Source organism: Tupaia chinensis, unplaced genomic scaffold, assembly GCF_000334495.1.
Source record: "Tupaia chinensis unplaced genomic scaffold, TupChi_1.0 Scaffold000341_1, whole genome shotgun sequence".
Taxonomy (NCBI): domain Eukaryota; kingdom Metazoa; phylum Chordata; class Mammalia; order Scandentia; family Tupaiidae; genus Tupaia; species Tupaia belangeri.
Genome location: NW_006159835.1, coordinates 1156923 through 1172760, shown reverse-complemented (window position 1 = coordinate 1172760; position 15838 = coordinate 1156923).

Here is a 15838-nt window from a genome sequence, read left to right as displayed (position 1 = left end):
TCCAGTGTCTGAGCAGGGTGTTATAGTTGAGCGTCTGAACCAGCACACTAAAGGCCTTTTGAAGCAAAGGATAAACAGGATAAGATTTGGATATGATGGAAAGAGGGAGTTTTTCTATTTTAATCTCTACTGCCTTTCTAAAGTGCATGAATTAAATTTGCTCTGTTGAACCCCTGAAAAGATTTGGCTGTACCAGTTTGTGAGTGGAAAGCTAGAAAAACTGAACTGCCATGTTTTCCAATGGGAGAAGGAATTTCATAGGACAATTGTAGGAACTGGGACAGAGGTAAGAAAAGACAACAAAATGGCTAAAGGTAATATCCCTATATCTTCTATAAATACTAATTCATGAACACTTTGTATAGTTGGTTTTGTCTGTTTTTGGTAAAAACTAAGCTTTACTTCAAGTTCAGTCCCAGAGACAGTACTGAAGAAAAGGATTCTGAGGACAAAAGACCAAAAAGTTGTGATTAAATAGAGTCTATGGTGGCTCCCCATCATCTTTGCCTCTTGGTGTTCACATCTCTGGTGTTCATGTCCCTTTGAGTATGACCAGGACCTGTAACTTGCTCATAACTAATAAAATATAGCAAAAGTGATGGGTTGTCACTCCATGATTATGTTGCTGTCTTGCTGGCTCACTTTAGAAAATCTCTTTGCTGATCTTATGAAGTAAGCAATCATGTTAGAAAAGCCCATGTGGCAAGGCAAAGGAACTGTTGGTGACTTCTAGGAATTCTAAATGGCTTCTGGGAACCAAAAGCAGCCTTCAGCTAATAGCAAGAAAGAGGTCCTACAATAATAAGAAAATCAATTTTGCTAATAACTTGAATGAACTTAAAAGCAAATTCTTTCTTAGTCAAGCTTTCAGATAAGAACATAGATCTGTGACACTTTGTAGCCTTATAAGACCCTGTGCCTGGACTCCTGAACCATAGAGACTGTGAAATAATAAACATATGCTGTTTCAAGCCTCCAAATGTGTAGTAATTTGTATATATCAGAAAATTCATACAATATAACAATCCCCTCTATGGTCTCCTGGTCCCCAAATATATAGATATTCCATATGTGTCCCCTAACCTAACCTCTGGGTCACATAAATTTTAGGGGGAAAAAATCACTTTTAAATCAGCTTGAGAGAATGGATTAGAGGAGTGTGAGACTACAGGTATAAGATAATGGTAACAGCTCAGGTGAGAAATTTTGAGGGCCTAAACTAAGAAACAGTAGTGCCATTTACAAAGCCAGGAAACACAGGAGGAAACAGGTTTCAGGAGAAATATAATGAATTCACTTGGCCATTAAGTTTGAAATGTCCTCAGATCCTGCATAAGTTTGAAATGGCCTTAGATCCTCCAAGTGAAGATACCTAGTATGCTTTAGTACTAACTTTGTAAAATGCTAGTTTTGACCTGGCAAAGTTCAACACTTACGTCATCATTCATTACCCTTTATAACCTGACAGTAATTCACCCTTTTAGTCCTCATTATGTGTTCTACACTTTATAGGCTGTTTTATGCTCCTGAAACAAGACATGCACGTACACATTTCCATTTCTTTGTACATGCTGTTCCCTTTGAATGAAATGCATTACACCTTCAGTTTTATTCATGAAAATCCTTCTCACTTTTTTTGTGTGTGTGTGCGGGGGGTGAAGGTAGAAGGCACATGTGCTCAACAGAGAGAGAGAGAAAGAAGGACCCATAGGGCACAATCATGTTGTAATCCCTTTTCCTCTATCTTTCCCTCCCGAATTTTGGACAATGTATACACTTGTGCCCAGTGTGTTTCTCAAGCTACTAGGTCCAAGATTCCAACTGCATGGTTGGCCATATGGGATCCAGTTGTCTTTACCACCAGGCAATGAAATCAGGCCCCTACTTGCCTTTCAAAATGTCAGTAGGGAGTGGAACCAGCAGTTAGCGTAATGGCTATGTCGCTGGACTCCCACGTAGTCGACCACGGTTCGTGTCCCGGACCCAGTGGCTTAAAACTCACGCTGGGCGTGTGTGCGTGCGTGCCCAAGATCCCGAGAGGAGAATGGAGGAGAAGGGATTGCGGTGTGACCATCCCCCCTGGGGGGTGATTTCTCGCTTTCTGTCTCTATGTCTCTCTCTGTCTGGCTGGCGAGCGCACGCGCCCTACAGTGAAAATCTCTCCAAAAAAAAAAAAAAAAATGTCAGTAGGGAGCCAGCTTCATAGCATAGTGGTTAAGTGCTGTTTGTAGAGAGCCGGATTCCACATGACTGACTGGAGTTAGAGTCCCAGACCCTATGACTTAAAAAACATGCCAGATGTGTATGTATGTATGTGTGCCCAAAATCCTGATGGACTGGAGAAATGCACAAAAGGGATTGTGACATGACCATGACATGACCTCCCTACTGGGGAGGGGTGCCTTCTCTCTCTCTCCCTCTCTGTCTCTCTCCCTCTAGCAAACACACATGCTCTCTGGCAATTAAAAAAAATCAATATATTATGTTGGAATGTGGGCTCTCTGGCAATTAAAAAAAATCAATATATTCTGTTAGAATGTGGGCTCCCTTAAAGGCAGGGCTTTTTATTTTGTTTGCAGATGGATCTTAAAAATCTAGCATCATGTCTGGCAGATAGTAGGCACTTGGTAAATATTTTTTGAATTCATGAATGAGTGAATGTCTTACATATAGCTATTTCTAATTCTTTCCCCAGTCACAAAGTAAATACTAATGTATGCCTTATCATAGATACTTAATAAATGTTTACTGAGAATTGGTATAACTGAGACATTCTGTTTCTGAACAAAAGAGGAAAAGAAAATGTAAATTTACTAGGAAAAACAAGAAACGGGCAGGTATACATCTGAACTGTTTAAGCTATCAATGGACTGTTACCAAGCACCTACTAAATGCACTATGTGTCTGACTACCCAGAAGCTATTCCTAACTCCTCCTCTCTGCTTCCCTCTAATGAAAAGGATAAAAGTAGATCTTCATTTTCCAAGTCTCTTTTACAACTAGGGATAATCACGTGACCATTCTGATCAATGTAATACAAGGGGGAAATCTACCAGATGGATGATTTAAGATAGATTTGCCTTTTCTGGTTAAAAAAAGAAAGTAGAAACTTCTTTCTTGTAGACTAATGCTTTCAGTCTTTGAAAACAGTTGTAATGCTTGAGACTTTGCATTATTTTGTTACTGTAAAGAGAAGGCAAAGGAATTCAGAGATACCAAACCAGAGCTCTGATATTAAGCTGCTAAACTGATGCCCAATTCTTTTGTTAGACAAATAAATCCTACTTGTATAAGGCCCATTAGTCAATTACTTTGTAGCTAAAAATAGTCCCAAACTAGTAAAACCTGGTTCATGGGGCCAGGAGGTTGCATGGTGGTTAAGGTGCTGGACTCCCACGTGGCTGACCACAGTTCAAGTCCTCAACCTGGCGGCTTGCTTTCTCAGTCTCCCTCACTCTCTCTCTGATCAAATTAAAAATAGTAATAACAATTATAAATAAAATAAAATAAATAATTCTTTAAAGAAAAACTTGGTTCATAATACAATCTAGTAAATAATAATACATATGAACTTACATTGAAATGCCTATTTAATTTTACATTATGTTTTGAAAGTAATACTTATATGTCTTTAAAAATATATAAGTTACACTATCTAGCATGTGACTATGTTGGAATAGTCTTCACTGTCTCTTCTGTTAAACCTCATCCTGTGGATATTGCATCAAAAATGAAGAAAGTGTAGTTACAATAGCTTTGTCAACTCTGATTTCACAGATCGACCTATTAAAATGAAAAATAATTGAAAGAACAGAATAAAATAAAAATTAGAATTAGTAAAAATTCCAAATTTATTCACTCAAAAGTTTCAAAGTAATTTTATTCCAAATAATAAAGTTGTATTTACACTTTTCAAAAAATGGTAAGCAAAATTTTTTATTTATATACATTGTAGAATACCAAGGTGATAATGACAAAGCACATTACATAACTCTATGTCTATTGGAAAAAGAACTTCAAAACATTTATAGGACCATTAAATCTAAGTATTAAAAGAAATACATGCTTTTCTCTGTTATACTTGCCAAATGTCAACAAGATCTGAGTAGTGGTTTATATTATTTTTTCATAAATAAGTAGTATAACCAATTACTCATTCCTAGAATTTTTAAATAAAGGAAGCAAATATTCAATAAGGAAGCAAATATTCAATAAGAAACCACCAATATAGTAAATAATGATCTTGGAGACTTTCTAATAGTTTTTATAAAAAGAAATCAATTAAAACTGTTTCTAAGAAATTTCATTAGCTGGAACTTTTTATGTATTAGCAGAATTACTCTATAATAAAAAAGATCTCTCTTCTTTCTTATTTACAGGCACTAAATAACCAGGAAACACAAGATTAAAAACACATTGAGCTGAGCCTGGAGTTGGAGAATAAACAGATGAATGTGATAGAGTTACCACTCTCTAAGAAACGTTTCTTATAGAGTTGGAGTCAGACATATGTACTTAAATATAGGCAGAAAGTCTCCAAACCATATTCCAGCAGTTCTGGAAAAGTTGAGACTATCATTGGCTGAAGCTGGGAGTGGACTGGGGCATGAAGACCCTGTTGGGGGTGCAGGGGTCTTCCCTCTTGCTTGCTTAGGAAATAAACAAAACAAAACAAAAAATGTTGAGGGACCAGAAGATGGCATAATGGTCACATTGCTGGACTCCCATGAAGTCGACCACAGTTTCCGTCCTGGACCTGGTGGCTTAAAACTCATGCGGGCCTCATGTGCGTGTGTGCCCAAAATCTCCTCTAGAAGAGAATGGAGGAGAAGGGATTGTGGTGTGGCCATTCCCCACCCTACCCGGGTGGGGGTGGGGGTGTTGATTTTTGCTTTCTGTCTCTCTCTCTGTGTCTTTGGTGAGAACATGCACCCTATAGCGAAAATCTCTCTCTTTAAAAAAATGAAAAGGAGCCTATCAGAATCTAAGGGTTGGAGAGCAAGCTAAAGGGACAGCTTGGTTTATCACAGGGTTGCATTTAAATTCCTTACCAATAGAATGGTCTGTACTATGTTTCCATAGGAGATAAATGTATCAAATTCAGCCCAGGAGATAGGAGATAGTTGCAAGCACTAATAAAGTATCATAATAAAATAAAGGAAATGACAACCTTGGTTTTTGCCAAATCCTGGTTCTCTCCCCACCCCTTTTCCACAGGTAATGATTATAAGGGTTCTTTCAAATATCCTCAACTACTAACAATAATAAGTTATAATAACTCTACCGTTAGGTTATTATTTATACTAAGATCATTTCCCCAAATAAGGCAGCAGGATCAAGAAACAAATGGATGGACATCGTTGTGTGTATCACATTTATGTGACATTGGCCAAGTTATTTCTATTCCAGAAGCCTCCATTTCCATATTTTTAAAATAGGAATACTAATAGAAATTATCCCATAATACTCATAATATGAACATTAAATTAAACTCAGTACTTATAAATATTAAATAATGCTCCCTGAAAAAGTATACAGCACAGAATCTGAGAAGTCAATATATATCAGCTAAGAGAATAAAACAAAACTGAACATAAATAAACAAATAAAGGAAATGGCAGAACGGAGTCAAACTGCTTTATTTTTCTTGTATAGATATTGCTGTTATATTACAGAGTTAAAGGCAATATTTTCTGAAACATTTTTCTCTTGATAAATTCTTGAGAAACAAAAATAAACACACTTAATAAAACTACTTATCTGTGTCTTAGCAGTATTGTTTTCAGTTACACAAAATCTCCAAGTCAGATGTGTGTTGGTTGATCAATTCTTATATAAATTCCTAACAAAAGTGTTATTCTGGGTAAATAACAGTTAAATAAAAGTAATCATATTTTATATTAAGAAAATACGGACTAGAATTCAAAAAACTAAGAGGCTGAAAATATATCTACAAAATGTCTTGTATAAGAATATTCATAGCAGCTTTATTTGTAATAGCAAAAAAACTGAAATAGTTCAGATATCTATTTTTTTTTTTGGAAAGGTTTTTGCTATAGGACGCGTGCACTCGCCAAACAGCCAGAGACATAGAGACAGAAAGCGAGAAATCACCCCCCCACCAGGGGGGATGGTCACGCCGCAATCCCTTCTCCTCCATTCTCCTCTCGGGATCTTTGGCACACACACACACACACGCACCCGGCGTGAGTTTAAGCCACCGGATCCAGGACGCGAACTGCGGTCAACTACGTGGGAGTCCAGCAACATAGCCATTACGCTAACTGCTGGTTCCCCAGATGTCTATTATTAGGTAACGCAATAAAATATGATATTGTAGTGGGCTGAAGAGTTGAAAGTGGGCCCGTTAAAAGATAGGTCCTCCAGGAACCTGTGTACATGACCTTATTTGGGAAAAGGATCTTCACGGATGTTCATTAAAGATCTTAAGATCATTCTCAATATGTGTGGGCATTAAATCAAAAGATATTGTCTTTATAATAGACACAAGACAGAAGAACACAGGGAGACACAGGGAAGAAGGCCATGTGAAAACAGAGAAAGAGACTGTAGTTATGCCTAGCAACACCTGGAGTCACTCAAAACTGGAAGAAGCAAAGAAGGATTTACCCCCTAGAGTTCTTCAGAAGGAGTATAGCCCTGCCAACACCTTAAAATGGTCTCCAGTGCTCTGAGTAATGCATAACTGCCTACCTCCCAGCCTTTCTTCTTTCTCTCCTTCCACAACCTCCTTTAACAGGAGAGAGATGACCAGCATTTACCTTCAGAAAGATTTCCTCTGGCAGCAATTGAGGAGAACCTGGAGATGAGAAGAATAATTAGGAACCACTAGGATAATTAAAATAATAAATCATTTACTGAATGCCTGAAGTAAGAGAGTGACAGTGGAAATAAGAAATGAATTCCAGGGACCAGCAGATGGCATAGCAGTTATGTTCCTGGACTCCCACATAGCTGACCATGGTTCAAGTCCTAGACACAGTGGCTTAAAATTCTCTCTGAGGCATGTGTACATGCATGTCCAAGATCTTGGGAGGAGTCTAGAGAAGAAGGGATTGTGGAGTGGCCACCCCCCCGGTGGGTGATTTTTTAACTTTCCCTCTCTCTGTCTCTTTCGTGCTCTCTCTGGTGAGTGCATGTGCCCTAAGGCAAAAAGCCTCTAAAAAAATGAATTATAGGGTAAATAAAATGTCTATTATTCACTCCATAAAACACTGCATAGTAATGAAAATTAACTATACTACATACAACATGGATGCATGTCACAAACATGAGGTTGGTGAAAACAGCAGAACATGGATATACACAGTATGATTCCTTTCATATAAAATTCAAAACAGGAGAAAAGCAAACTACATTGTTTGAGAATGTATACAGAGCTGATTTAATAAGAAAAAAAGTGAGAAAACAATAATCACAAGAGTCAAGTTAGTGATTATTCCAGGGGAAAGAGAGAGGCATACAGGGGCTTTTGGGTGTGGATGATGTTCCTTTCTTTTATTTTGCTGTAGATGTTGGTGATTATATGGGTGTTGGTTGTGTAACAAAATATTAATATAAGTATATTTCTCTCTCTAGATATATACACACATATAAAAAAATACATATGTATGTGCACTTTTCTATATCTGTTCTCTGTATGTCACAGTTCAAAACAAAAGTCTAGGGTAAAAGGAAAGATTCTATAGAAACAGTTGAGGATATTTATTTTAGATTTTTGCCATAGGGCATGTATCTAAAATACACTCAGAGGAGAGACAAAATGATGCCCACCCCCTCCCCAGGGGGGTTGGTCACACCACAATCCCTTTCTCCTCCATTGTCCTCTTGGGATTTGGGGCACGCATATACATGCACCCAGAGTGATTTTCAGGCACAGGGTTTGAACTGTGGTCAGCCATGTTGGAATCTAGCACCTTAACCACCACGCCACCTATTGGCATGATGAAGATACTTTATTAGGCCTTAATGAGGATATAGAGGGCAAGGTAGAGGACTTGGAATCAGATATAGCCCTGAGTTCAAATCTAGAGTCTATTCCTTATTTGTGTGACCTTGAATAAGTCATTTAACCTCTATAAGCTTCAATTTTCTTTTGTCTTTTCTTTTTATTTATTATTTTAAAATTTATTTTACATTCATTCACTGTATATCATTACAGCATACAAAATGAACTTTTCCATTTAGAATACACTGAATATAGGCCCAAAGATATTACCATACCTATTATGTTCAACAGACAATTTTTCATTTGTGTTTCTTAACTGTTTTGCTTCTTTTTTCTTCTCGATTCCCTCCCTCTCACCCTCTGCCATTTCCCACCCTCCTCCCACACTATCTCTGGTGTTCACAGTTGCTCTCCATACCTTTATATCATCCAATATTTCAGTTTCTGCCATGGAGTGCAGACATGCAGACATTCGGTGTGTGTGTGTGCATATACATATATACATATACACACATGTGTATATATACGTATATACATATATATACATACATGTATATATATATACATATGTAAATAAATAAATAAAGTGAGGACATACAATGCGTCTCTTTCATAGTCTGGCTTATTTTGCTTAAGAGTAAATCTTCCATATTTGTCCACTTTCTATCAAATGCTAGGGTCTCATTGTTTTTCTATGGCTGAGTAGTATTATTTATTTGTTTTTTAAAATGAGACCAGGGTGTTTTTACTCAAATGTCAACACAGACTAATTGCCTTTTTTAAAAAAATATATTTGTTCATATTAACATAGGAACTGTGTTTCATATCTCTTTACAATTTATTTCATTCTGTGTTTTACAAAATTAACTGAATGCAAGATTTCTCTTCTTGTTCACATAACATGAGCAAATGTGTGGAGGTGTGAACCAGAGTCACATTATGCCCAGATAGGGCCAGCTCCTGTTATGATGTGGGAGGTCTAAACTGGAAGTGATAGTGGAATTTAGAAAAGGACAGATTTCTCTTTGCATGAGGAATGCATTCTAGCAGGTAGAAGTACTTAACATGAAAACACAGCAGTGGGTGAACTCTCCTTTCTGGGAAGTGTCAACGCATCTGCCAGTTTCAGAAGGAAAACCTGCAGCAGGTGGGTGATCAGAGGAGGCCTGCTTCAACTCTCTGAGTCTGTGCTCTGGTCACTTGGGGTCTGTCCACTGAACAAATATTTACTGAGTCCTCCTGTGGCGTACACTGAACACCTCTTGTGTACCACTTCAGGTCTTCTCAGTCTCACCTCTTGTGCCAGCCACAGCTGTGGCACCCTATCCCCTGCAGACTTCAACCAGCTCTGCACAGATGCTGCCAGACCTGACTGTGCCTCGGTCCACATGGTGGGCTTCTACACTTCCTGATCCTGGCTTTTCTGAAGCTGTGTCCTTGGACCCCAGGGGAATCCACTACTCAGGCCTGTGCAGCCAAGAAGGGTGAGTAGTTAAAGTTCCAGGAGACAATCCTTGATCAGTGGGGATAAGTGAGTGAAAGAGCCTGAGACGCGGTTCATAAGCTTCCTCAAAAGGTCCTGCAGGGAACCGGCAGTTAGCGTAATGGCTATGTCGCTGGACTCCAACATAGTCGACCGCGGTTCGTGTCCCGGACCCAGTGGCTTAAAACTCACGCTGGGTGCGTGTGCGTGCATGCCCAAGATCCCGAGAGGAGAATGGAGGAGAAGGGATTGCGGCGTGACCATCCCCCCTGGGGGGTGATTTCTCGCTTTCTGTCTCTATGTCTCTCTCTGTCTGTCTGGCGAGCGCACGCGCCCTACAGTGAAAATCTCTCAAAAAAAAATAAAATAAAATAAAAGGTCCTACAGCAGTAGTCAGCTTGGTAACACAGCCCTGTCCTGGCTCTCCTTCCCCATTCATGCTCCCTGTCCTCTCGCCACTGGTGTGACATCTTTGCCCCCATAACTACTTGACTGAAGCCTTTATCTTGGGCTCTGATTTTGAGGAAATTCAGTCTGAGATCACTGTAACAGGTGACACGAATAGTACTGCTCAAGACAAATGTGGCCCCTGCCTACATGTGGCTTATAGTCTCAGGGTCCATGTTGCTATCAAAGTCTATATTTCTATTTTATCAATGAGGAGAACGAGACACACAGGAGACTGGTCAATGCACAGTCATGGGGTATTTGATATTTATAAAGTCCTTCAGAGGCACCTTTATCAGATAATCTTGGCTAAACATTTACTAGCATTGCAGAGTACAGTTGATCATCATAGACCCTGACTCCCAGAGATGTGGACCAGCTTATTAAAGCCTATGTTCATTTGATATGTAATATGGCTAAATAAATAAATAAATAAACCTGGAGGGGACCAGCAGTTGGAGTAATGGCTATGTCACTGGACTCCCATGTAGTCAACTGTGGTTTGAGTCTCAGACCTGGCAGCTTACACTCATACCGGGCACGTGTGCATGTGTGTGTGCCCAAGATCCTGAGAGGAGAATGGAGGAGAAGGGATTGTGGTGTGGCCATCCCCCTAGGGGGTGATTTCTCACTTTCTATCTCTCCATCTCTCTCTGTCTTTCTGGTGAGTGCCCTATGGCAAAAGCCTCTAAAACAAAACAAAACAAACCAACAAACAAACAACCTGGAAAATATGGGGCTAGCAGGTGGAGTGGGGATTGAGGCACTAGACTCCCACATAGCGGACTACAGTTCAAGTCCCAGACCTCGGTGGTCTGATAATCATGCCAGGCCTCGGTGGTCTGATAATCATGCCAGGCGTGTGTGCGTGTGTGCCCACCATGAAGGAGAAGGGAGTGCAGTTGGGTCATCCCCTCAGAGGGTAATTTCTCACTTTCCCTCTCTGGCAAGCACATGTACCCTATGGCAAAAACCTGTTTAAAAAAAAACAAAAAACTGGAACATAGGCTATTTAGAGTTCTTTCCAGCTCAAAGTATAAGATATGAGCCTTTGAGATTTTTTTTAATTCCTCATTCATAATATCTGAGAATATCTTCCAACATGTTGCTACTGGATATTAAATTTCTGGTCAGGAAATTTTTCTTTGGTATGAAATGAAATGTTAGTATGTTTTTTATAATTTTTTTAATTTTTAAAAAATTATTTAATTTTCTGAAATTTAAAAAAATTAATTAATTTTACATTCATTCCCTGAGCATTGTCACAGCATTCAGAATGTGATTTTCCATCCGGAATATACTGCATAGTGACTTAATCATATATGTTGTCATCAATAATTTTCCATTTCTAGTTTCAGATATATATATATATATATATATATATGTGTGTGTGTGTATAAATATATGTGTCTGTGTGTATATCTATATACTATATGGTAGCACCTAGCTAATGCTATATAGCTTACTACAGTCATCAAATAGGCATTATTAAATATTTTTTTAATTTCAAGAAAAGCAGTTTTAGCTTTAATAAATCAAAGAAATGCTAAGGAACTTTGCTTAAAACTTAAAGCCAGGAAACAGGTTAGGATTCTGTTCCAATAGTAGGTACATGAACCTATCGGCAGCTCAAGACAGGACAAAAATCCTTAAAACCAGAAAACAAAGCCTAGAAGAAAATCAGCAAAGTTTTAGTCAAAAGTCATAAAATGCTATTTCACCAGTTCAGTCTCATGTACTTTATCTTCTGTTGTGGTTCGATCTTCCCAATTAAATTCTGGGATATAATATTCAACTCCAGACTTGTCCCTATGATTAAGATGGCCATTTTCTTAGTTTTTAAACTCTTGTTACTGTGTGTCTCTATTTAATTTTCCTGGTATAGCACTCCCTTGAGAACTTCTTGGAAACCTGGTCTGCTGTTGGTAAATTCTTTCAGGTTTTGTTTATCTGAGAATGTTCTTGTCTTTTCATCCCATATAAAGGATAATCTTGCCAGGTACAGTATTCTTGGTTGAAATTTCTTTTCCCTTAGCATTTTGAACATATTTTCCCATTCTTTCCCTGCTTGCATTGCTTCTGATGATAGGTCTGCTATTAGCCTGATGGGATATCCTTTGTAGGTAGCCTGATGTTTCTCTCTTGCCAATCTTAGTATCTATCTGTGGATTTGGTCAATTTGGCTATAATCTGTCTTGGAGAAAATCTTCTTGAGTTGATTCTATTTGGGGTCCTTTGTATTTCTTGGGACTGGATCTTTGAATGCTTCTCTAGGTTTGGAAAGTTTTCTTTCAGGATTTCATGTAATAGATTATCAATCCCCTTCTGGGATGCCTATTATCCAGATGTTTGGACGTTTAATGATATCTAGTATTTCTAGTTCATATATAATTCTCTTTTTCTGGGCAATTTTCTCAGTCTTCGTGGTGAATTTTTCTAGTCTAGCAATTCTATCTTCTACATGTGAGATTTGATCTTCTGCATGATCTAGTCTGCTTTTAATACTTTCAAGGGAGATTTTGACTGTCTGTATTATAGCCTTCATCTCTTCCAGGTCCATTTGATTCTTTTTTAGAGTGTGTATTTCCTCTTTTAGATCTTGCAAGAATTTCCTCACCTCCTGGAACTCATCAGTTCCTTTCTCCTGCCTCTTCTGCAGTTCATTGTCTCTCTTCTCTTCCATCTCTGTTAGCTTTGTCACTATGAATATTCCAAATTCTTTATCAGACATTTCCATGAGTTTCATTGTACTGTCTGAGGATGAAGAGGAGTTATTATTTTCCCTTGAAGGAGAGGTATTTTCTTGCTTTCCCATATTTCTTGTGACCCTGCAGTGATCTAGATGGATGGTGCATTTCTTAGTAATTCTTGAAGTTCAATTTGAGCGTTCAGAGGTGTGCAGAAGGAGGTGATTTGTAATCTTTCTTCTGTTCCATTGTTACTCTTTGTGCATCAGATTCAGTGGGATTAGATGAATATTCTGACCCTAATCCTATTCAGATATTTGGCCTCTGTTCACTTGGACTTGTCTAGACACTTAGTGCATAGAGTTTCAATTTATAGCTTCTTTTCCAACAGCAGTAACATGATCCAGAAGATAATGGAATGATCTGATGATCAGGGGCTTCTTGGAGACAGACACAGAACTAAACTGGGTGAGTTCCAATTTCCTGAGTAGTATTCTGTAATGCATATATCTTACACTTTTTCAATCCATTCGTCTGTTCAGGGACATTTGGGTTGGTGGCCTTAATTTTCACGGGGAGCTAGTGGGACTGTTATTTGGATTAAAGTTTTGATTTGTCTCTGATTCTTTTTCTGTCACCTTTTCTGATCAATCAGCTGGGGGAGCTCCCTGAAATGACTAACCTCATTAGATACATTGTCATTTCTTGTGCCTTACTAATGGTGGAGTTCCTTAGCACCTTTGCAGGTCAGGTGACTTGGGTTTCTCTAATATCGATAAACCACTGGAGCCAGCAAGTGGTGTAGTGGTTAATGCACTGAATTCCCACACGACAGACCAAGGTTTGAGTCCCAAACCGGGAGTTTGAAAATCACACACTCAAAAAATAGATAAAAATTAAATAATTTTAAAAAAATTTTTAAATTGATAAACACTAATGGAGGATATTAAGTTGTCTGCTCTCCTTGCTCAGTGATTCTCAAACATGAGCAATTATCATAACATTCTGGAGGACTCGTTAAAATAAAACTTGCTGGACCCCACTTCCAGACTTTCTGATTTACACACCTGCAGTGCTGTTTGAATTTGCATTTCCAATAAGTTCTAACAAGTTCTTAATCATTGCTTCCAGTCTAGAGATGACATTTGGAGAACCACCATTCTACCCAAAGTCGCACAAGTTGGCAAATTGAGCTCCTTCCACTAAAAGGAGGCAGGAAGGAACTTCTTTACCCTAGGCTCTCCAAGCCCAAGGAAGGCAAACGCTCTTTCCCCAGACACATGGAAAGGAGATGACTCTATTTACCTGTACAAGTTCCTTTTCCTCCCTGATATGTCCCATCCCATCCCTTCCCTATAGAGAACTAATGGATTTCCTCAAAAGCCCCGATTCTTCCAGGAGTCTCTGGCAGTTGCTTTTAGTCCCTGAGTTGCTCCAGTGAGGAATTGGGAGTGAGGAGAGGCAAAGTCAGAAACATCTGCTCAAGTTTCCTGCTGTGGTAATTAAAGATTGAAAAAAAATATAGAGTCTGGGACATGAAGATCACTTAGTACATGTTAGTTATTACTACAACTTCATCTTTTTTGAGGTAAATGTTTGAATCATATCAGAAATAGTACATGAGATGAGCAGGTTTGTCAGGAAAATGAATAGCTTAGTAAAATTTTAATACTCACAAATTTAATATTTCTTTTCATATTTATAAATTTTAATATCACAGGGACCAGCAGTTGGCGTAATGGCTATGTCACTGGACTTCCATATAGTCTACTGCGGTTCAAGTCGTGGACCTGGTGGCTTAAACTCACGCTGGGCACATGTGCATGCGTGCCCAAGATCCCTAGAGGAGAATGGAGAAGAGATGCGGTGCGGCCATCCCCCCAGGGGGATTTCTTGCTTTCTACCTCTCTGTCTCTGTCTTTCTGGTGAGTGCACATGCCCTATAGCAAAAACCTCTCAAAAAATTTTTTTTTCTTAATATCATGGCTTGAAGGCTAAAACGGAGGAATTTTACCAAATGGAACTGATAAGTAATCTGAGAGACAGAGGAGACAGCAGAAAGTTTCTCGAACTTCAGGGAAATGGAGATATAAACCAGTTTGAGAACCCTGCTAGCTAGAGTATCCCAAATGCTAGCAGCCGGTTGACTCACGCAGCTGGTTGAGAGCAGGCAGTAGGCACATGTTAAGCTTGTGATGTGCTTTGGCAGAAAATCTTGACAAACCTCTCCCATTAGTTACACACATGATTCCAAAGTTTTGAAACAAAGTTCAGTCTGAACCTTGACTTTGCCTCCCTGGGGGCATATTTTGCAATGCCTCATTTAATATATCAGGGTTTTGCTTTCTGCAAAAAACATGTTCTTTTCAGGCAACAGGTCTTTTTTTTTTTTTGACACAATCTTAATCTTTAACATTTGTATCTTCACCTATCTAGTCCATTATTATTTGTATGCTTTACATATTTTAAATTACCTTGAGATATTTACATAGATTCTATGAATTATATAGGCTTTATTTAAATAAAAAAACAATGACCAGACCCATCCACAGTGCTAATGCAGGCAGTAGAATGCCACTGCATACTAAAGCCATATGAGAAGGCCCCATATTCAGATCCTTATTAGTGGTGTGACCCTGAACAAATTACTTAACCTCTATAGGCCTCAATAGGTCTGCCTGAATACATCAGGCACACTTGCAACCCCACTGGCTGGAAGGCTCAGGGGAGGTCACATGTGATGAAGCCCTGTCAGAATTGCCTGTCTCTCTCTCTCTCTCCCTCTTAGAAAATAAACTCAGAAAAATAACAAACAGAAAAACCATAAATTTAACTAAAATTTATCTTAACTTATGGAATATACATTAATCCAGCAACTATTTAGTAGTTTATTTATTTATTTATTTATTTTTTTGGAGAGGTTTTCGCTATAGGGCGCATGCGTTCGCCAGACAGACAGAGAGAGACATAGAGACAGAAAGAGAGAAATCACCCCCCAGGGGGGATGGTCACGCCGTAGTCCCTTCTCCTCCATTCTCCTCTCGGGATCTTGGGCACACACGCACACGCGTCTGGCGTGAGTTTTAAGTCACCGGGTCTGGGATGCGAACTGCAGTTGACTATGTGGAAGTCCAGCGACATAGCCATTATGCTAACCGCTGGTTCCCAGTAGTTTATTTTTTAAGATCAAATTATGAACCTATAAAGTTAGAAGTGAAAATGCAGTTATCATTGCTTTTGATATATTATATA